The 22,037-nt window shown below is 32.9% G+C and overlaps 1 long non-coding RNA gene across 1 annotated transcript; it reads left to right on the forward strand.

Annotated features, from left to right (window-relative positions):
- Nucleotides 1-10,025: 10,025 nt before the first annotated feature.
- Nucleotides 10,026-15,866, forward strand: LOC120233468. The gene is made up of 2 exons (XR_005528832.1): nt 10,026-10,125; nt 15,759-15,866. It is a non-coding gene; the product is annotated as an uncharacterized LOC120233468 (long non-coding RNA).
- The last annotated feature ends 6,171 nt before the right edge of the window (nt 15,867-22,037 follow it).

The raw sequence follows: 22,037 nt of genomic DNA on the forward strand, positions 1-22,037 counted from the left end.
CTATGATAACCCATATTCTCACTTTCTTGATTTACGATTAACATTTTCCATATTTATCCGCATTTGTATATTTTTCTGAACTATTTGAAAGATGTAATCATCGTGACACTTGATCTCGAAGTACTTCAGGATGTATCTCCTAAAGAATGCATTTCCTAGAAATAGGAACATTCTTCAAAAATAAAACTGGTGTCACATGTAAGAAAATTAATATTAATCTCTTAAATCACCTATTATCCATCCATATTCAGATTTTCCCAGTCCAAAAATATCTTGTGGAACTGATCTTTTTAAGATTCTAATCCAATCAGATTCATTCATTGCATTGGATATTTTATCTTTTAGTCTCATTTCATATTGAACCATTCTCTCATTTTTTTAAAAGGCTTTGCACTTTGAAAATTTTTTTTATTCATTTTTGAGAGACAGAGTGCAAGCAGCGGTGGGACAGAGAAAGAGGGAGACACAGGATCCAAAGTAGCCTCCAGGCTCTGAGGCATCAGCACAGACCCCTACAGGGGGTCGAACTCACCAACCGTGAGATCATGGCCTGAGTGGAAGTCAGACTCTTAACCAACTGAAACACCCAGGTGCCCCTGGCTTTGTCCTTTTAATGAGACCAAGAAAGTTGTCTTGAGGAAGGAATTAATCCTGGAATTGTCTGCTTGTTTTCTCTTGGTTTTCTTCTACTTGTTCTGTGCTTTGTATTTCTAAGCTCAAATAATTTTATTAGATTCAGGTTAAATCTTTTTGGCAAGAATACTTCATAGGTGATACTGAGTATTTCATCTTACATAATAGTGAAAGGATGTAAATCCAGGTTGTTCCACTGTGATGCTATGTTTGATCATTTGGTGAGGTGGTGACTACTTGACCTCATCATTGTAAAGACAGGCTTTCCCTTTGCAATTAGCGAGTAATCTGTGCGGAAGATACTTTGGTATTGTACAAGTATTCCTAAATCAGTTATTACACTGGAGGCTACAGAATGGCAATTTCTTTTTTGTTTTCCTTTGAAAGAGAGCACCCACGTGAGGAGGAGGTACAGGAGGATGAGAAAGAGAAAGAGAGAGAGAGAGAGAGAGAGAGAGAGAGAGAGAATCTTAAGCAGGCTCCACACTCAGTGTGAAGCCTGACGTGAAGCTCAGTCCCACAACCCTGGGATCATGACCTGAGCCAATAGCAAGAATCAGATGCTCAACTGACTGAGCCACCCAGGTGCCCCATAATAGCAATTTCTAATTGGACTGTTCTTTTTATATTTATTAGCTGACTTTTTTCCCCTCTAAGTTAGAACTCTCTCTCATCAGCTGGGGTTAAAAAAAAAAAGGCAGGGTGAATGTCTAATTCTGGAACATTTAACAGTGATAATCCTATGGTGGCAGATGAGAGGTTTTGTTTTTTCTTTCTTTCCCTTTGTTACTATGGATTCTTGAATATTTATTAATTTAGTATCTTAGCGCCAACTGTAAATACTCTTTTAAACTAAAATTGTCCCAAATCTGGCCATTAAGAGTCCCTTCAAGCTGGTTTGATATCCTTTTGACATATCCTGTTATAGTCTTTGAGCACATCACTTTTTTTTTTTTCACATATATGATGCCCGGGCTCATCTTCTACTTTCCTTGCCCCTGGAAATCAGCCACTTTTCCTGATTCTTTAGTTCAGAATGGAATATAGAACCTGATGGGCAGGTGTTTTAAGTGTACTCATTTACTGGGATGATCTTAATAATTTTGGGCTTTCTGAGTGGCTGCTACTAGGATGGATAGTGATGCACATAATCCATGTCTTTAAAAAAAAAAAAACTTTGAGTTCAAATAAATAATTTCTAACTCAACTAAAATATTTCAGGTTTTTTTAATGCTTTGTTTTTATATTTAAAGTTTTTCTTATCCTAAAAATCTGGGTTCTTACAACATTAACATGTTATTTTGTTTTATTTTACAACATATGTAAAATTACTTTTAAAAGTCAATACCAAGGTTATTGACAATTGTGAAAGTGCTGATGGAAATTTAAGGCTTTTTTCATGTGTTTTGTTTATATCTAAAAGAAAGTCAGTATTCTAAGAATATATGATAAGCCTTTTGTCTGGTTTTACTGGAGATTTTGTAACAGAGTTTGAAGTTTTTTGTTTTGTTTTGTTTTGTTTTTGCTTCAGTTTGTTTTCACTTTCACAGTTTAATTTTATTTTAAGCTATATAAAACATTTTTTAATGTTCAAAGTCAAAACCTAAATTAAAAAGTATATTTAAGGAAGTCTTACTTCCATCCCCTCCCCTCCACCATTCTATTCCTATACACATTGTTATAAAGAATAATTTTTATTAGTTTGTATATTTCCATTGTTTCTCTTTACAAAAATACCCAAATACATGTATACATACATACATCTATGTAATTTATTCCTACTTTCTGAGTAAAAGGCAGCTATTTTATTCACTGTTCTACACCTTGTTTTTTTTAATTGAAGTGTAATATACATATATTAGTTTCAAGTATACAACTTATTGATTCAATAATTCTGTATATTGCTTACCATGAAAAGCATAGTCACCATTTGTCACCATACATTATTATAATAATTTTGACTGTATTTTCTATGCTGTATTTTTCATCTCCATGACTTCTTTATTTTATAACTGCAGATTTGTACCTCTTACTCCCCTTTATCTATTTCACCCATCCATCCACCCAGCTCCCCTCCGGCAACCACTAGTTTGTGCTCTGTATTTAAAAGAAACTTTTGAGGGCACCTGGGTGGCTCAGTCAGTTAGGCATCCAACTCTTGGTTTCAGCTCAGGTCATAATCTTATAGTTCATGGGTTTGAGCCCCACGTCAGGCTCCATGTTAACAGCGCAGGGCTTGCTTGGGATTCTCTCTCTTTCCCACTCTCTCTGCCCCTCCCCTGCTTGCATTCTCTCTCAAAATAAATAAAATAAGCTTTTATTTATTTTTTAGTTAAAAAAATTTTTTTAATGTTTTATTTATTTCTGAGAGACAGACAGACAGTGTGAGCAAGGAAGGGTCAGAGAGAGAGAGGGAGATACAGAATCTGAAACAGGCCCCAGGCTCTGAGCTAGCTGTCAGCACAGAGCCAGACACGGGGCTCGAACCAACGAACAGCGAGATCATGACCTGAGCTGAAGTCGGACGCTTAACCAACTGAGTCACCCAGGCACCCCAAAAATAAGCTTTTTAAAAAAGAGTTCTTTTCTTGTTGTTACTTTTTCATTTATTTTATTTTTAGATTCTTCATAGAAGTGAAATTAAATGTATTTCTTTATTTGACTTATTTCGCTTAGTATAATATCCTTAATCCATGTTGTCATAAATGGTAAGATCTCACATTTTTAGTGGCTAAGTAATGTGTGTGTGTGTGTGTGTGTGTGCGTGTGTGTGTGTGTGTGTGTGTGTGTGTGTTTACCACATCTTCGTTATGCATTCATTGGCACTTGGGTTGCTTGCATCCTTGGCTATTGTAGATAATGCTACTTTAAACATCGGGATATATATATGTCTTTTTTAATTAGTGGGGTTTTTTTCTCCTTTGGGTAAATACCTCCTAGTGGAATTACTGGATTATATGATATTTCTATTTTTAATTTTTTGAGGAACCTCCATACTGAATTCCATAGTGGCTCCACCAATTTATATTCCCACTGATGGTGTACAAGTGTTTCTCTTTCTCCACATCCTCACCAACACTAGTTATTTTTTGTGTTTTTGATTCTAGTCATTCTGACAGGTATAAGGTAATATCTCATTGTGGTCCAGATTTACATTTCCCAGATGAGTAGTGATAGCATATTTTCATGTGTCTTTTGGGTCATCTGTATATGTTCTTTGGAAAAATGTCTATTCAGGTCCTCTGCCCAATTTTGAATTACATTATTTGTAATTTTGATGTTGAGTTGTAGAAGTTCTTTGTATTTTGGGGATATTAGTCATTTATCAGATATATCTTCTGTGAGTATTTTCTCCCATTTAGTAGATCACTTTTCATTTCTTGATGGTTTCCTTTGCTTGCAAAAGCTTTTCATTTTGGTGTAGTTCCAGTAGTTTATTCTTTTTTTTTTTTTTAATGTTTTATTTATTTCTAGGAGAGAGAGAGAGACAGCGTGAGCAAGGGAGGATCAGAGAGAGGGGGAGTCACAGACTGAAACAGGCTCCAGGCTCTGAGCTGACAGTCAGCACAGAGCCCGACGCGGGGCTCAAACCCACAAACCGCGAGATCATGACCTAAGCAAAAGTCAGACGCTTAACCGACTAAGCCACCCAGGTGCCCCTCCAGTAGTTTATTCTTGCTTTTGTTTCCGTTGCCTGAGGGGACATCTAGAAAAATGTTGCAAAGGCCTGTGTCAAAGAGATTACTACCTATGTTTTTTTTTCTAAAAGTTTTATGGCTTCAGGTCTCATATTTAGGTCTTTAATCAATTTTGAATTTATTTTCATGTATGCCATAAGAAAATGATCCAATTTCATTCTTTTGCCTGTAACTGTCCAGTTTTCCCAACACCATTTATTGAAGACATTGTCTTTGCCCCACTGTATATTCTTGCCTCCTTTGTCATAGATCAGTTCACCATATAATCATGGATTTATTTCTGGGCTTTCTGTCTGTTCCATTGATCTACGTGTCTGTTTTGTTACAGTACTGTATTGTTTTGGTTACTATAGCTTTCTAGTATATCTCGAAATCTGGGATTGTAATACTTCCAGTTTTGTTCTTCTTTCTCAAGATTGCTTTGTGTATTCAGTGTCTTTTATAGTTCTATACAAATGTTAGTTTTTATTTGTTCTAGTTTTGTAAAGAATGCTGTTGGTATTTTGTTGGGCATTGCATTGAATATAGTTTGCTTTGGATAGTGTGAACATTGTAACAGTATTCTTCCCATCTGTTAGTGTGAATTATTATTCAATTTGTATCATCTCTAATTTCTTTCATTAATGTTTTACAGTTTTCGAAGTACAGGTCTTTCACCTCCTTGGTTAAGTTTTTCCTAGGTATTTTATTCTTTTTGGGGCAATTGTAAATGGGATTGTTTTCTTCATTTCTCTTTCTGCTACTTCATTATTAATGTATAGAAAAGCAACAAAATTCTATCTATTAATTTTATATTCTGTTACTTTACTGAATTAATTTATTAGTTCTAATAGTTTTTTGGTGGTCTTTAGGATTTTCTATGTATAATATCATGTTATCTGCAAATAGTGACTGTTTTACTTACTTTTTACCAGTAGGGATTTTTTTTTAAGTTAGTTTATTTATTTATTTATTTATTTTTATTTATTTTTATTTTTTTTTTTTTGAGAGAGAGAAAGTGCACAGTGGAGGAGGGGAAGAAAGAAAATCCCAACTGGCTCTGCACTGTCAGCACAGAGCCTAATGCAGGGCTCAAACTTATGAACTGCACAATCACGATCTGAGCCAAAACCAGGAGTTGCATGCTTACCCAACTGAGCCATCCAAGTGCCCTAGTATGAATTCTTTTTATTTCTTTTTCTTGTTTGAATGCTACAAGTAGGACTTCTAGTATTGAGTTGAATAAAAGTGTTGAGAGTGGACATCCATGTCTTGTTTTTGTTCTTAAAGGAAAAGAATTCAATTTTTTGCCATTGAGGATGATGCTAGCTGTGAGGTTTTTTATATATGACCTTTATTATACTGAGGTATGTTCCCTCTAGACCCAAATTATTGAGAGTTTTTATCATGAATGGATGTTATATTTGGCAAGTACTTTTTTTAATGTGACATATCACATCAATTGATTTGTGAATATTAAACCACCTTTGCATCCCTGGAATAACTCTAGTTTGATTATGGTGAATGATTTTTTTTTTAAATTTTTTAATGTTTTTTATTTATTTCTAGGAGAGAGAGAGAGAGAGACAGCGTGAGCAGGAGAGGGTCAGAGAGAGAAGGAGTCACAGACTCCGAAACAGGCTCCAGGCTCTGAGCTGGCAGTCAGCACAGAGCCCGACGCGGGGCTCGAACCCACGAACCATGAGATCATGACCTAAGCGAAAGTCAGAAGCTTAGCCGACTAAGCCACCCAGGCGCCCCATGGTGAATGATTTTTTTTTAATGTATTGTTGAATTTGGTTTGCAAGTATTTTGTTGAGAATTTTTGTATCTTTGTTCATTAGAGATATCAGCTTTTCATAGTGTCTTTGTCTGGTTTTGGTATCAGGGTAATGCTGGTTTTGTAGAATGAGTTTGGAAGTTTTCCTTCCTCTTCTATTTTTGGAATAGTTTGAGTAGAGTAGGTATTAGCTCTAAATGTTTGGTAGAATTCACCTGTGAAACCATCTGGTACTGGATTTTTTACTATTGATAGTTTTTTAATTGCCAGTTCAATTTCGTTTCTTATAATCATTTCAAAATCATTTCTTATAATCTGTTCAAATTTTCTATTTCTTCCTGTTTCAGTATTGGAAGATCTGTTTTTAGGAATTTATTAATTTCCTTTAGATTGTCTAATTTGTTGGCATTTAATTTTCTATAGTATTCTCTTACAGTTCTGTGTATTTCTGTGGTGTCAGTTGTTATTTCTCCTTCATTTCTGATTTTATTTATTTGAGTTTTCTCTCTTTTTTCTTGATGAATAGTGCTAAAGGTTTATAAATTTTGCTTATCTTTTCAAAGAACCAGCTTCTGGTTTCACTGATCTTTTCTATTTTTTTAGTGTCTATTTCATTTATTTCTGTTGTAATATTTATTATTCCCTCTTTGTACTAGCTTTGGGCTTTATTCTTTTTTTTTTCTAGCTCTTTTAAGTATAAGATTAGGTTCTTTATGTGAGCTTTTTTTTTGTTTCTTGAGACAACCTTGTATTCCATCTTGCTTTTTATTATTTAACAATATATTGTGGAAATGGCTCCAAATTAGCACATAGAGAGTTTCCTCACTCTTTTTTATGTCTGCATTTTATTATATGGAGATTTTACAATTTATTCAACTCATACCCTAATGTGTTTATTTGTTATGTTCTGGTCTTTGTTATTATAAATAATGCTTCAGTGAATAACTTTGTGCATATGTTGTTTTTTTACTGGTGAGATATATATTCAGGATGGATCCTTGAAATAGAAACTCTGGGTCAAAGGGTAAATACATTTAAAATTTTGTTAGATCAAGCCAAACTCTATCAATAGGGGGGTGTACCGTTTTGCACTTCCATCAATAATATATTAATGAGCTGCTTTCTTCATAGGCAATGTGAGTTCTTTTGAAGGTTTCATATCCCTTTGTTCTTTCTGAGTTGCTTTTCTAACTAACTCTTTCTAAGTTCGTTTTTCAGTTCAGTCTTTTATGTTAGTGTCTTTTCTCAGATAATCTTCTTATCTTTGGCTACCTGTTTACTAAGAATAAGAGACATTAAAGATATACTAAGAATAAGAGACATTGTAATTGCTGGTTGGCTGGAAGTTGTTTATTGAAGTCTTTGTTAAATGGTTATTTGACAACTGTTCCTTTGGGGACCAGGGCAGAATTCAGGTCTTTTCTTTGGGCTAGTCATATTCCCAAGGAAGACAATTTTAATTTCCTTCTTAAAGGGTAAACCTGGCTACCAGCATTTTGGAAACCCAGTGAGGCTGGGAGATCTTTATATTCACTTTGGGTGATAGTGTTTTGGTGAGAAGAGAGGGGATAATAATATTTTAGAAGAGCATCTGTACCATCTTATACTTAAATTATTTTGTATAGAAGATTGAAACCAGATGGCAGCATGGTTTCTCTCTATCTCCAGTCTTTTAGCAGTATTAGGAATATAGCTGTGCATCTCCTCGACAATATTATATTGTTTGCTAATGGATGAATTTAAATAATTACATTTATGGGGCACTTGGGTGGCTTAGTAGGTTAAGCATCTCACTTTGGCTCAGGTCATAATCTTGCAGTTTGTGAGTTTGAGCCCAACATCAAGCTCTGTGCTGACAGCTCAGAGCCTGGAGTCTGCTTCGGATTCTGTGACTCTCACTCTCTCTCTCTCTCTCTCTCTCTCTCTCCTATCTTCTGTTCATGCTGTCTCTTTCTCTCTCTCAAAAATAAACATTTAAAAAATTAAAAAAATAAATAATTACATTTATTAGGATTAATGATCTATTTGAATATATTGCCATCATCTTCTTATATACTTTTTGTTTTGCTTATGTATATGTGTGTTCATTCCCTCAATTAATGCTTTCTATTTGAAAGAATAAAATATACTTTCCCCTTTTCAGTCTCCCTTAGTTTGGAAGCCATGGGCTTTATTTCTGTTTTTTGTTTGGTTGTTCTTGGTGTTTGTTTTTTATTTTTTTATTTTTTTAATTTTTAAATTAATTTTTAATGTTTTATTTCTTTCTGAGAGAGAGAGAGAGAGACAGCATGAGCAAGGGAGGGTCAGAGAGACAGGGAGACACAGACTCTGAAGCAGGCTCCAGACTCTGAGCTAGCTGTCAGCACAGAGCCCAACGTGGGGCTCAAATTCACGAAATGTAAGATCATGACCTGAGCCAAAGTTTGATGCTTAAACGACTGAGCCACCCAGGTGCCCTTGTTGTTTTTTATTTTTAATGGTTACTTTTAAATGTTTAAAATATATTCTGGACTGTAAATTTTTTTAAAAAAAATTAGTCAGCATCTCTCCTCTCCCTGAATTAGATAAATTTAATTTTACCCACAGAGCTCCCAAGGCAGTTTCTTGTTAAAATATTTTATCTAGAATTTGTTTCAGTATTTTAACACAAAACTTAGTAATGTTGTAACAGTTGTTAAATTAACCAACATTTTATCAGCTTCTGTGTTTACCATTCATTCTTACGACTATCTTTTTCTCTCAAATTTTTTTCAATTTTTTTTTTCTTGAAATGTGATTATCTTGATTCAAACTTTAATCTGCAAAAATAAATAGGCAAAAATAGCAAGTATAGAAAGAGTGGTAGAGCCACGTAATAACATAGTTTCAGTAGATGAGATGATAAATTAATAAAATGTGATTAGGCAGATATCAGTGGGATTAAATTGGTGACTCAGATTGAACCTGTGAGAATGAAATAGCAAGTGTAAATAGCAAGTGTAAATCATTGGTAAGTAATGGATTATTCAGAATCATATTTAGGCATTATATTATTAATTTGGACAAAAAAGCTTAGAATCCTATCTCATACTATGTTTCAAAGTAAGTTCAAGGTGGTATTAAATTATATATATATAATGTCAAACTAGATCAAAACTCATAGAAAATAAAAATGCATATCAAACTTCTAAGAGGACTTTTTAAGTATAAGAGTTATTAGTTGAAGTGAATAGGTAATATATAAGTATAGCTTTAAAATCAAAGAGAATATGAACATGAAAATGTTTGGAAAAATATAAAGCCTTAGAGATACAAATTATTTATGAGTTGTAGGTATTATATATAGTGGTTGGAGGTGAGGCTTCAAAAGCAAATATGACAGTTGCTTGCTCTGCAAATTCAAGGCATCATCCTCATTAACTAACACACTGTGCAAAATTTGTTCAATAAATGTCCATTGAATGTATTTTGAATGAGTCTGTCTGAGGCAGTTTCTTCATTGGTATGGTGACCATGTATTGTAGTTTCCCTAGAACACCTGTACTCCCAGCATAACTACACTTTTTGCCTTTATTCTCAGAAATGTACAATTTTGTCAGTTAATCACATGGTCATCTTATTTATAAAATTTGGAAAATGCCAGTCTTACAGAGATGATCTAAAGGTTACAAATAATCCGTGTAAAGACTTATGTACACAGTGCTTGGCACACATAATTAGTGCTCAATAATGATAGATACTATAAGGAACAGCTTAGATTGCTTGTATAAATATTGATGTATTTCTTCCAGTTTTTATTTTTTATTCTTTTTTTAATGTAAGTCCAAGTTAGTTAACATATAGTGTAATAATGATTTCAGGAATAGAATTTAGCAATTCATCACTTTCAACACCCACTGCTCCTCCCAACAGGTGCCCTCCTTAATGCCCATCATCTATTTAACCCATCCCGCATCTTCCAGTTTTTAAAATTGGACCTACTACCTGCCAATATTTAATATTATTTGATATCTGAATTATCTTTTATTATCAGGCCAAGAAGTCAACATCGACAAGGTAAGCAATAATGTTTATATATAAACCATTGATATTAATGGTTATTAATATGTTTTCTATGCACTTCAAACCCTTTATGAAAGCTACTGATTTCAATGGTGATAGTTATAAAAAATTTTACATTTAGAATTGTATTAAAGGTGTTTTTTCAAGTATAAAAATGTTTTCTATAACACAGGTCCAATGTCTAGAATAAATGTGTTTTGCTTTAGCTCTATGTTTGAATCAGCCCCCTATGAATAAATTTTTCTGAAATTGGACATATTTTGAGTTTAGCTTTCTGATACAAATTTTATTCATTTAAGTATCATTTGAAATGGAAAAGGCATTTACCTTTGAATTATGAAATTTTGCTAAATAAATTAATATACAGGGCACCTGGGTGACTCAGCGGGTTAAACATCCATCTTTGGCTCAGGTCATGATCTCACAGCTCATGTTTTGAGCCCTGCATCTGGTTCTGTGCTGACAGCTCAGAGCCTGGAGCCTGCGACAGATTCTGTGTCTCCGTCTCTCTTTGTGCCTCCCCTGTGCCTGTTCTCTCTGACTCAAAAATAAACATTAAAAAATAAATTAATCTATTATATAAAGGAAAACTATTTTAATGACTAATTTTTTTAAGGTTTATTTATTTTTGACAGTGAAAGAGACACAGAGCATGAGCAGGGAAGGGGCAGAGACAGAGGGAAACACAGAATCTGAAGCAGGCTCCAGGCTCTGAGATGTCAGCACAGGAGCCCAGCGCAGGGCAAGAACCCACAAACGGTGAGATCATGATGTGAGCTGAAGTGGGAGACTTAACCAACTGAGCCACTTAGGTGCCCCTATTTTAATGACTTTAGAGCATTAAAGTCTCTTTTTACATAAAAGTCATGTTAATTTATAACATCTACTTTTTATATAGGAAATGTCTGAGAACAAGAGAATGTTTTTAGGAACTAATTTAACGAGGTTAAAGTTAATAGTTGCAGCCTTATACCTTTGTATTTCTTTATTGTTTTTTTGTTTTGTTTTGTTTTGGCTTCATAGTATCACAAAAGCCTTGATTCACAGTTGTTACACTCACCTGAATACTCTCTTGAAAATGGACCTGGGGGCGCCTGGGTGGCTCAGTTGGTTAAGTAGCTGACTCGGCTCATGTCATGATCTCCTGGTTTGTGAATTCAAACCCCACGTCAGGCTCTGTAGTGACAGCTCAAAGCCTGAAGCCTGCTTCTGATTCTGTGTCTCCCTTTCTCTCTGCTCCTCCCATGCTCATACTGTCTCCCTCTGTCTCTCAATAATAAATAAATGTTAAAAAAAAAAAAGAAAGAAAGTGGAACTAGGCAGGCCAATCTGAATTTAAGCCAACAGCTCCATACTGAACTCTACTTTCCCAAACTGTACTATCATAAGGATTTGAAATGTATGCAGAGATGACCAAACAAAAAAAGTTTACTCCAAGGTCTGTGTCTGTTGCCTCCATCTGTCTATCTCTCTCTCTCTCTCTTAATCTGTCTCCTTTCCCTCCCTTTGACACCGAAACTAATGCATTGATGATCTTCCAGTTTGTGCATGTCACATAGGACATCGAGTTTATATTTTTAATTGCTTTTTTTAAAGTTTTTTTGTTTTATTTATTTATTTTGAGAGAGAGAGAGAGAGACAGCATAAATGGAGTAGGGGGTAGGTAGAAAGAGAGGGAGAGAGAAAATCTCAAGCCAGCTCCATGCTGTCAGCACAGTGCCTGACATGGGGCTCGAACTCATGAAACCATGAGGAGATCATGGCCTGAGCCGAAACTGAGAGCCAGACACTTAACCAAGTGAGCCACCCAAGCACCCCTAAAGTTTTTTAATTTAAATTTCACTTAGTTAAGACATAGCATAATATTAATTCCAGGTGTACAATATAGTGATTCAACAATTCCATACAACACCTGGTGCTCATTACAAGTGCACTCCTAAATCCCCATAACCTATTTCATCCAGCCCCCAACCCACATCCCCTTTGGTAACCATCAGTGTGTTCTCTTTAGTTAAGAATCTGTCTCTTGGTTTCTTTCTCTCTCTCTCTCTTTCCCTTTGCTCATTTGTTTTGTTTCTTAAATTCCACATATGAGTGAAATCATATGGTATTTGTCTTTCTTTTACTGACTTATTTCACTTAGCATAACTGTAGCTCCATCCATGTCATTACAATCAACTTATTAATTTAAAAATTAAGCATATACTTTATGAGGAATCATAGGTATTAATATAGAAAGATTTTAGTGGAGGATGATCCGTTTTGAATTGTAAAAGGCATTATATATTGGGGCACCTGGGTTGCTCAGTCAATTAATCATCCGACTTCAGCTCAGGTCATGATCTCACAGTTCATGAGTTTGAGGCCCACATTGGGCTCTGTGCTGACAGCTAAATGCCTAGAGCCTGCTTCGGATTCTGTATCTCCCCCTCTCTCTCTCTGTTCCTCTGCCACTTATGCTCTCTCTCACTAAAAAATAAATAAACATTAAAAAATTTTAAAGGCATTATATATTAACAAATATGTAAGAACATAAACATATTTTCACTAAATTATGGCCACGTATCACCATCAGGGCAAAATATTTTACATCAACCAAACTTTCAGCTACACTAATATTCATAACATAATTATGAACATAATTATAATAACATAACATAATTCATAACATTATTCATTGTTCTGTCTACAGAAGTAATAAACGCTCAGTATTGTATTTATCCATAATATATTTGGTCAGAAGAATCTTTATTACAGTATTTGGAGCAACGTTGGCACAAAATAGGCCCTTAGAAAGCTATCAGTAAATACCTGTCAGGACACCTGAGTTCATCTTGGTACTACAGTTTGGTAAAGGGGAGGCATTACTCTATGATCAGAAGACCACTCCACATCAAAAAAGTTGATGATTGTAAAAATATTTACATGAGTGCATCATAATAGCAACCCTATAGTTTTCTTTTCTTTCTTTTTCTTTTTTGTTATGTCATGCTTTCTCTTATTTTTTTCCTTTTATTTAAATCCAACTTAGTTAACATATAGTGTAATAATGTTTTCAGGAGTAGAATTTAGTGATTCATCACTTACATATAACACACACAGCTCCTCCCAACAAGTCCCCTCCTTAATGCCCACCACACATTTAGCTCATCTCCCTACCCAATGCCCCTCCAACAATCCTCAGTTTGTTTTCTGTATTTAAGAGTCTCTTATGGTTTACCTTCCTCTCTGTTTTTACTTTATATGATTTTAACCTGGAAAATTTCAAATAGCACAGTCATAGAACAATTTAAAAATCCCTTTTGATTTTTCAGTAGGAAATATTTTGGCCTCTCCTGATACTAGGTACTTAACAATGAAATTCTAGTTCTTTAAAACTTACATATTTACTACTTAAAATAGTTTTTTATTAATATGCATCAGTAGTCTGTATTTATAATATTTATGAGTGTCTTATTTTATTTAATTATAACAATTGAAGCATAATTAAATTTCCTTTACCGTTAATCAGTATTAACTGATAGGGTAATCAACATTGAAATCAGATACTAAATTGCTAATATGGTAGCAATAAAGCTATTTAAATTTTCAGTGAAAACAAAGACACAGCTTTTGTTTTGGGATGTAAAACAAGGTGATATATACCATATGTAACTTTTTGAAAGGTATTTATAAGCAGTATTTTGTAATTTACTATTTTCACTAGAGATTGGAGGTAATCTGACATAAACTATATGTACCTCAGTCTGTTTCCTTTTTAAGCCCTCTTCACATCTCAAGTAAAGGAAAGGCAGAATTCATTCCACGCATTTAAGTTAAGCTTCTAATATACCCTTCCTAAATGAAGTCCCCTATGTATTATTCTACATGGATTTCACATATATTGATGCAAACTTTTGAGTCTTTGAAAAACAGACAATGAATAGGAAGAAAAATTTTTACTTCATCTGAAGAAATAATGGCATAGTAGGTGGAAGGAAAGTACACTAGGTACACTTAATAATGCCTTCAGAATTCACCAATGAATAACCACATCGTAGTTTTAGAAATAACAATCAATACTTAGGGATATTTTAAAAGAAATTTTATAGAACAAAAAAGTTGAACTTTGCTAGTCTTAACATACCATTTTATTAAAACTCATTTGAACATATGATTCTAATTATGTATTTGTTACTAATATTGAAGCAAATATATAAGTTTTTAAGACTGAAGTAGGAGATACATGCAGTAAGGTTGTTAAATTATGAAAGAGATTTGGAAAATTTATTGATTTCTTACCATCCTAAAATTTTTCAAGCCATGGCTGTAAACTCTCTGCTTGATTGTTGGGTGAAATGCAGAGGCTACTCAAACACTCTGTAATGTAACCCCCATGCCAGTATCTCATGTTTCTCCCCATACCTATATATATGAGAAAAAGAGTCCAGAGTTTAATATAGAAATTTGATAAATTTATGCAGTATGGCTTTTTAAAATTCAGTAGTTTTTCATTGTTAGAAACACTTATCCTGTAATTTCTTTAAAGGCTGATTCTTTTTAAGACATTAAACTGTTATTCCTACTATCTTTAATGAATTGACAAGCGATTTTGTCTGTAGGTCACCCTTTTGTCTTATTATTCACTGAATTAATTGAATTTTCTGCTTTAGTAAGTACTTTAAAATCTCAGTTTTCTAAGAGAGGCTCTATTTGTTTCTTTCCTCTCATATTGTTTCTTTCCTCTCATAGTTTTTCTCTTATATCTACCTCAACTGCTTGTTTTAATAACACAAACTGGTGGGCCCACCATTCCTTATGAACATAAGAATGTAAAATAAATATGTAATTATTAGACTATTATAATTAAAATTATTAAAATTAAACAATTTAACATAATCTTGTATGAGAACAGCATTTAAAAATCCTTTAAGGTATACATTGTACTTTTGTAGTCAGTATACCACAGCATGTACTACTGTGCAATTCCAAATAATAAACTCCTTTCTTGATAATTAAATATGAGAAAGATTAAGATAGCTTAGATAAATCATTATATGCAGTAATTACATTTATGAAGACTGAGAGCCTTATGAAATCTATATAAACAACTTCCAAATTTCATTATCATATGATTTGGATTATTGACTGTATACTTTGACTCAGAAAGTCCCATGGTGTGTTTCTACAGTAACATGATTTTACCACATTATAGACAGAGTTAAGCTTTTTTAGATTCCACAGTAAAATTGATGTTTTTCTTTATTCTTTTGATCTAAAAATTTACTTCCTGTGTTTCTTTTCAAAACTTAAGCAGCTAACAAATAGAATTTTCACTGAGCATAACTTGTTTCCAGAAGGACCTTAAAGGTGTTGTAACTAAATGACCTGGCCGAGGACACTTAATGGCAAAGCTGTAGAGTATTTTTTTTTGGATTTGTACCTGATCCAACAAGGAAATGGAACTACTGGGGAAAGATCTGAATGCTTAATATAATATTAAATAATTAAAATGTATATATCTTCTATGTTTTCCCTCAGGTGTATATCTCAAAATACAGACATAGTCTCAAGAACTCTTTTAAGTATTTGCAAATGTTAGTGAACCTCTTTTTCTAAAGCTAATTTGACAAATGTCTTTATTTTAGGAAAAGAAAAGAAAGAGACCAGAATGCTTTGGAGTCCTTTGATATCCTACCTTAACATTTCCTCTCCAAGTTTCACATATTAAAGTAAATATAATAGCCAAATTAAAATATTTCAGTGTTCTTTCTTATCACTAATATGTTAATATTTTCATTGACATTGATTTTGTAATTGTCCCATAACATCACTGTTATGATTTATAAAATCTAAAAATTAATTAGCCAGGTTTATTAAATTCCTAGAATAAAGTTAGTTCTTTTACTTGGGATATTTTAAGTTGATTATGGCATATGATGTTTTAAAAACAAGCAAACAAAAAATTTGAAAACTATTTGGTTAATGTTATGTGGTATTCACAAACTTTGGTTACTCTGACTTGCTTTAGGGAGTGATTATTGAGAATTTATTATAAAAATACTAAATTTCCTTATGTGGCCTTGGATTAAATATATACGCCTACAGATTAGCTGAATACTGTCAAAATAAATTATAAAATCAAGCTTCATTATCATTTGTAGCTTAAACCTAACAAACCGATACAGTGTTATTTCATAATTTTGATGCTCATTGCAGTAAATTTGATATAGAACAGTTGCTAAAGAAACCCTGTTCAGATGTGTGACCATTTTTATGGAAAACATCTGGGGCAATTATAATTAGTTCAGGATGTGTATTGTTTAAAAATAATCTTGAATTCATGAAGAAAGAACCGTATCTTTTCCTCAATGACTAGAATAATCCAAGTTAATATAAAAAATTCTTTAAGTTATTGGTAGCTGTACTTAGAGTATAATTTTAGAGTATTCCAAACGGAAATGAGGAGTAACTTTTATGTAAAATGCCAAATTGGCACTTTACACCTGTTGGTGTGTTTCGTTTAGAACAGCTGTGTCTTTTATTATCAGTAAACAGATGCAGAAAGTAATGGAATGTTTTAAAGCAATATGTTAATCCTGTCTTCCACTACTGAACTGTCTCACAATATAGTGATTAAATATTGACTGTGCAGCTGTTACTTACAATTATAGAATTTCTTAGTTAATTTCTCCTTCCCAGGCCCAAATGAGATCTAATTTCTAATCTTACAGTATTCATAATGTAGTTTGCTTATCAAAATTTGATTTCTAAAGATCAGTTATTTGACTGTTAAGGAAACAGACTCATATGTTTATAAAATTCTTACCCTTATTCTGAATTGACTAATAGTTTAGGTAGCATAAATGATTTTTAAAAGTGTTTTTAAATTGTTGATGAATATGAGCATAATTATTAAATGTAGCAATTTTTTTAAATTTTATGCTTGAAAACTGCCATCAATAAGCTAAAAGGAAATTCTTGTTCTTTTATCAAATATAAAAGAACAGAGTACATAATACTTTCTTAGAATAATGACCATATTCAGGCAGTATCACCCTGCAGATTATTTCAGTTCCAGTGGCCCTTTTGCAGTTTGTTTTAATCCTTACATCTCACATTGTCAGAAAAGATACTTTAGATGTCACAATAGTAATTATCACTTTTGTACTTCAGCAGTTGTATTAGGTAAGATTGTTTTATTATTATTAACTAACATTAATTTCACTCTTAATATCTAAAAGTATTTATGCAAAGAACTTTATATATAGTATGTATTCTTGCTCCTTTTTGTAGATGAGGAAGTTCTACCATAGAGATATGATGTAAATTGACCAAGTCTTAAAACTGGGAAATGGAGGAGACTGGATTTAAACCCAGGCATTTTCACCCTCAGGCCTCTTTTGTTCTTAACAACTTTGCATTTTGCCTGCATTTAGTATCTAATACAAGCATTATATAGAAGGGAAATTATGTGCAAAGTAAACTTGATTCCTTTCTTTGAAGCCACTCTGTATGCACTCCAAAGTATAATTATCTCATTTAGTCCTTTTGCCTAAATAGAAAACACAACTAAAACATGCATGGAAAGATGAAGAGTTCCAGTTCTTGGTTTCTTACCATACAATGACTGTGTCAGTGCTATTTGACATCATCAGGAATGTCACAGGTATTGTGACATAGTCTACACTAGAAAAGATTTACAAATACCTCCTTATGATTTCACTCTAACTGGGTTACTTTGTGGAGACTACTCCAACAATCTGTTCCCCTTCTCAAAAAGGAAATTTTATTTGGTTCAAGAGATTTTAAAGAGCAACATGATATAATTTATGCCTATGTTATATTATTAATGCCTTAACCTAGAAGTATCAGCTATTATTAAAATTTATTAAATGACTGTTCACTGTGAGATATTATTACTAACCACCTCTATACTTGTAGTTTATTTTCGTCATTTGTTGTAGGAAGTATCCCATATTATAGTACGAAGAAACTGAGACCGGTGGTATTAATTGGTCAAGATCATGGCTAGCAAATGGTGTTTGTATGAAGTAGATTAAAAAAAAAAAAAAAAAACCTCTAAAAATCTAAAAGTGTCCCGCTAATTATTTTTATAAAGAGTTTTTAGATTTCCATTTGTAACAGATGGTTACTTCAATGTAGTTTCCCTTGACACTGATGAGAATGCTTATAAGATTAACTAGGATCAGCAATGTCATGAGGTATTGCTGGAAGAAACTTACTTAATATAATAGAGGCCCATTATAAGGTGGTTTTTAAGGGGCAAAATGTTCTTGCATAGAAGTCTGAAATATGAGTAGACCTTTTTGCCTTCAAGACTACGAAGTATCATTTTTTATGTTGTCAGTTTTAAATGAATATTTTACATATTTTGCTAAATTTAATCAGTTACGCTATATTCAACATTGCTATTCTATTGAAATTATTTTTTATTTGTGTCTCCATCAAAATTAATTATCCAACACAAAGAACATAAAAGATAAACAATAAAATTATCATTTTATCTAGTACAGAGATTTCTTAGGCAGAAGTATTTTGTGATTTGTTTTTTTTTCCCATTTCTTGAAGTGAACATTCATTTAGAGATAATTGTAGATTTACATGTAATTTTAAGTAATAATACTACCACAAAGTGTAACTTTTACTCAGATCCCCTCAATGGTATCATGTTGCAAAACTACATAATACAATATCCTATCTAGAACATTGATGCTAAAACAGTCAAGATACAGAACATTTCCATCACTATGAGGATCCCTCATGTTAACTTTATACAGCCACATCTACTTCCTTTCACACTGTCTTCCCATAACCCTGCAACAACTAATCTGTTCTTTATTGCTGCAGTTTTGTCATTTAAAGAAAATTATATAAATGGAATCATATAGTGTGTAACCTTTTGAGAATGGTTTTTATTTCCCCACACAGCATAACTCAGCATAGAAATTCATCCAGAGATTGTTGCATGTATCAGTGGTTTGTTATTTTTTATTGCTGACTAGTATTCCATATATGGATGTGCCACTGTGATTGTTTAAACATTCACCCATTGAAAGACATCTGGGTTGTTTCTAAAACAATGTAAAATCTGGTTTCTTCAATGGTACTAAAGGTTTATAGTTTTATATTTTACACTTATACCCATGATTGATTTTGAATTAATTTTTGTATAAGGTGTGAAACTTAGGTAAATTCCTTTCTGGTGGGAGTCAGGGAGAGTTAATGGACACCAAATTGGTCCAGTACCAATTGTTGAAACAGCTATCTTTGCTTCATTTAAATGTTTTTATCTTTTAGTAAAAAATCAGGCACATTTGTATGGGTGTGTTTCTTGGTTCTTATTTGTATTCCATTGATCTATGTGTGTATCCCTCACATAATATCATAAAGTCTTGATTACCGTATTTATATAATTCCTTGAAAATGGGCATTCTATTCCTCTCACTTTATTTTTTCAAAATTGTTTTAGCTTTTCTAACTTCTTTACTCTTCATAGAAATTGTAGAATAATCTCACCTATATCTATAAAAATTCCTGCTGGGATTTTTGATAGGAACTGAATTAAGTTTGAATATCAGTGTGGAGACTATTGAAATCTGTGCTATATTGAGTCTTCTAATAAATGAATCAGGATGTTTCTCCATTTATTTATGATTTTTATCTCTTAGCACCATTTTGTATTTTCAGCATCCAAATACTATATGTCTTGTTAGATATATACCTAAGTAATTCATTTTTCTTGAATGGTTACAAAAGGTATTGTATTTTTACATTTTGTGCCTATGTGGTTATTGCTAGTATACAGTAGTACAGGTGGTTTTTGTGTGTTTATCTTGTATCCTGCAACCTTGCTGAAATTATTTTAGGAGTTTTTTGTGGGTTCCTTGGAATTTTCTATATAGACAATCATATTATCTGCAAATAGAGACACTTTTCTTTCTTTTTAGGTTCTGTGCATTTTGTTTTTTCTACCATTACACCAGCTGTAACTTCCACTATGTTAAATAGAAGTAGTTTAGAGAGCGCATCTCTACTTGTTCCCCATCTTAGGGATTTCTCCCTGAGTTTTTCCCTTCTGTTTTATCATTAACTGTAATGTGGGCTGTAGGTTTTTGAGGATATTCTGTCAAGTTGAAGCTCCTACTATTCTCATTTTTCTGAGTGTTTTTAAATTATGAAATAAGTATTAAATTTTGTCAGATTTTTTTATGCATTGACCATTATGATCATGTGATTTTTCTTTATCTTGTTAATAATGAAAGAATACATTGATTTTCAAATATTGAATAAACCCTGGAATAAACCCCATGATCCTAGAGAAAAAACCTTTTATATATTGCTGAATTCTATGTACTAATATTTTAAGGATGTTTGCATCTATACTCATGAGAGGTATTAGTTTGTAGTTTTCTTTTAATATACTGTTCTTATTTTGGTGTCAGAGTATTACTACCTTCATTAAATGAATTGTAAAGTGTTCCACCCTCTTCTCCTTTCTGGAAAAGATTGTGTAGAGTTTGTGTCAATTCTTCTTTAAAAATTTGTTAGACTCCTGGGCCTGGAGATTTATTACATTTGGAGTTTTTTAGATGATGGGTTATTCAGTATACAGTAATTATGATTTTGTTGGATATTATCTGTTTCATATTGGCTGAGTTATGATAGTTTGTGTTTTTTGAGATATTGTACCATTTTACAACTTTATATAAATTATCAGATTTGTGTGGGCAGGGTTCTTTGTAATATTTTCTTATCCTTTTGATGCCTGCAGGTCTGTTATGACATCACTATTTCATTTTGGATATTGGTAATTTTTGTCTTGTCTATTTTTTACTTTGTCAATTTTGTGAGAAGTTAGTCAGTTTTATTATTCTTTTTGAAGAGCCAACTCATAATTTCTTTGATTTTTCTCTATAAGTTTTTCAACTTTTTATATCATTGATTTCTTATTTTTATTATATCCTTCCTTCTACTTGCATTGGATTTATTTTGTTTCTTTTTTTCTGAGATCTTCAGGTGAGAACAGACTATTGATAAGAGACTTTTCATATAAATACATTTAATCAGTAAAAATTTATGCTCTCAGTACTTTTTTATCTGAGTCTTGCATATTTTGGTATGTTTTATTCCCACTTCATTCAGTTCAGCATATTTTTTTAATTACATTCAAATTTTGTCTTTGACTTGTGGATTATTTAGGAGTGTATTTTGTTTGTAGGTATTTGAAGACATTCTCATTATCCTTCTGATATTTGATTTCTAGTTGGATTTCATGGTGATCAGAGAATACACTCTATTATATTTCAATTATTTTAAGTTTGTTGAGGTTTGTTTTACAAGCCAAGATATAATATATCTTGCCATATGTTTTATGGGCATTTGAATAGAGGGTGTATTCTGCTGTTCGGAGTGGAGTATTCTTTTTTTTTAAGGTTTTTTTTTAATTTATTTTTGAGAGAGAGACAGCATGAGTAGGGGAGGATCAGAGAGAGAGGGAGATACAGAATCTGAAACAGGCTCCAGGCTCTGAGCTGGCTGTCAGCACAGAGGCCAACGCGGGCTTGAATTCAAGAACTGTGAGATCATGACCTGAGCCGAAGTTGGACGCTTAACTGACTGAGCCACCCAGACACCCCAGGAGTGGAGTATTCTATAAATGTTTGTTAGGTTTTTTTTGTTGATTGTGTTGTTCAGATCTTACATCATTCTTGATTTTCTGTCTAGTTCTACCAATTGTTGAAAGGGGGTATTGAAGTTTCCAACTGTAATTGTGGGTTGTCTATTACCTCTTTTAGTTCTATCAGTTTTCACCTCAAATATTGCAGTTCTGCTGTTTGGTATGTACATGTTTCAGATTGCTATATTGTCTTAATGGATTGGCTCTTCATCATCATATAATGTCA

This window comes from Hyaena hyaena, unplaced genomic scaffold (assembly GCF_003009895.1).
Source record: "Hyaena hyaena isolate Hyena2069 unplaced genomic scaffold, ASM300989v1 scaffold_92, whole genome shotgun sequence".
NCBI classification, from domain to species: Eukaryota; Metazoa; Chordata; class Mammalia; order Carnivora; family Hyaenidae; genus Hyaena; species Hyaena hyaena.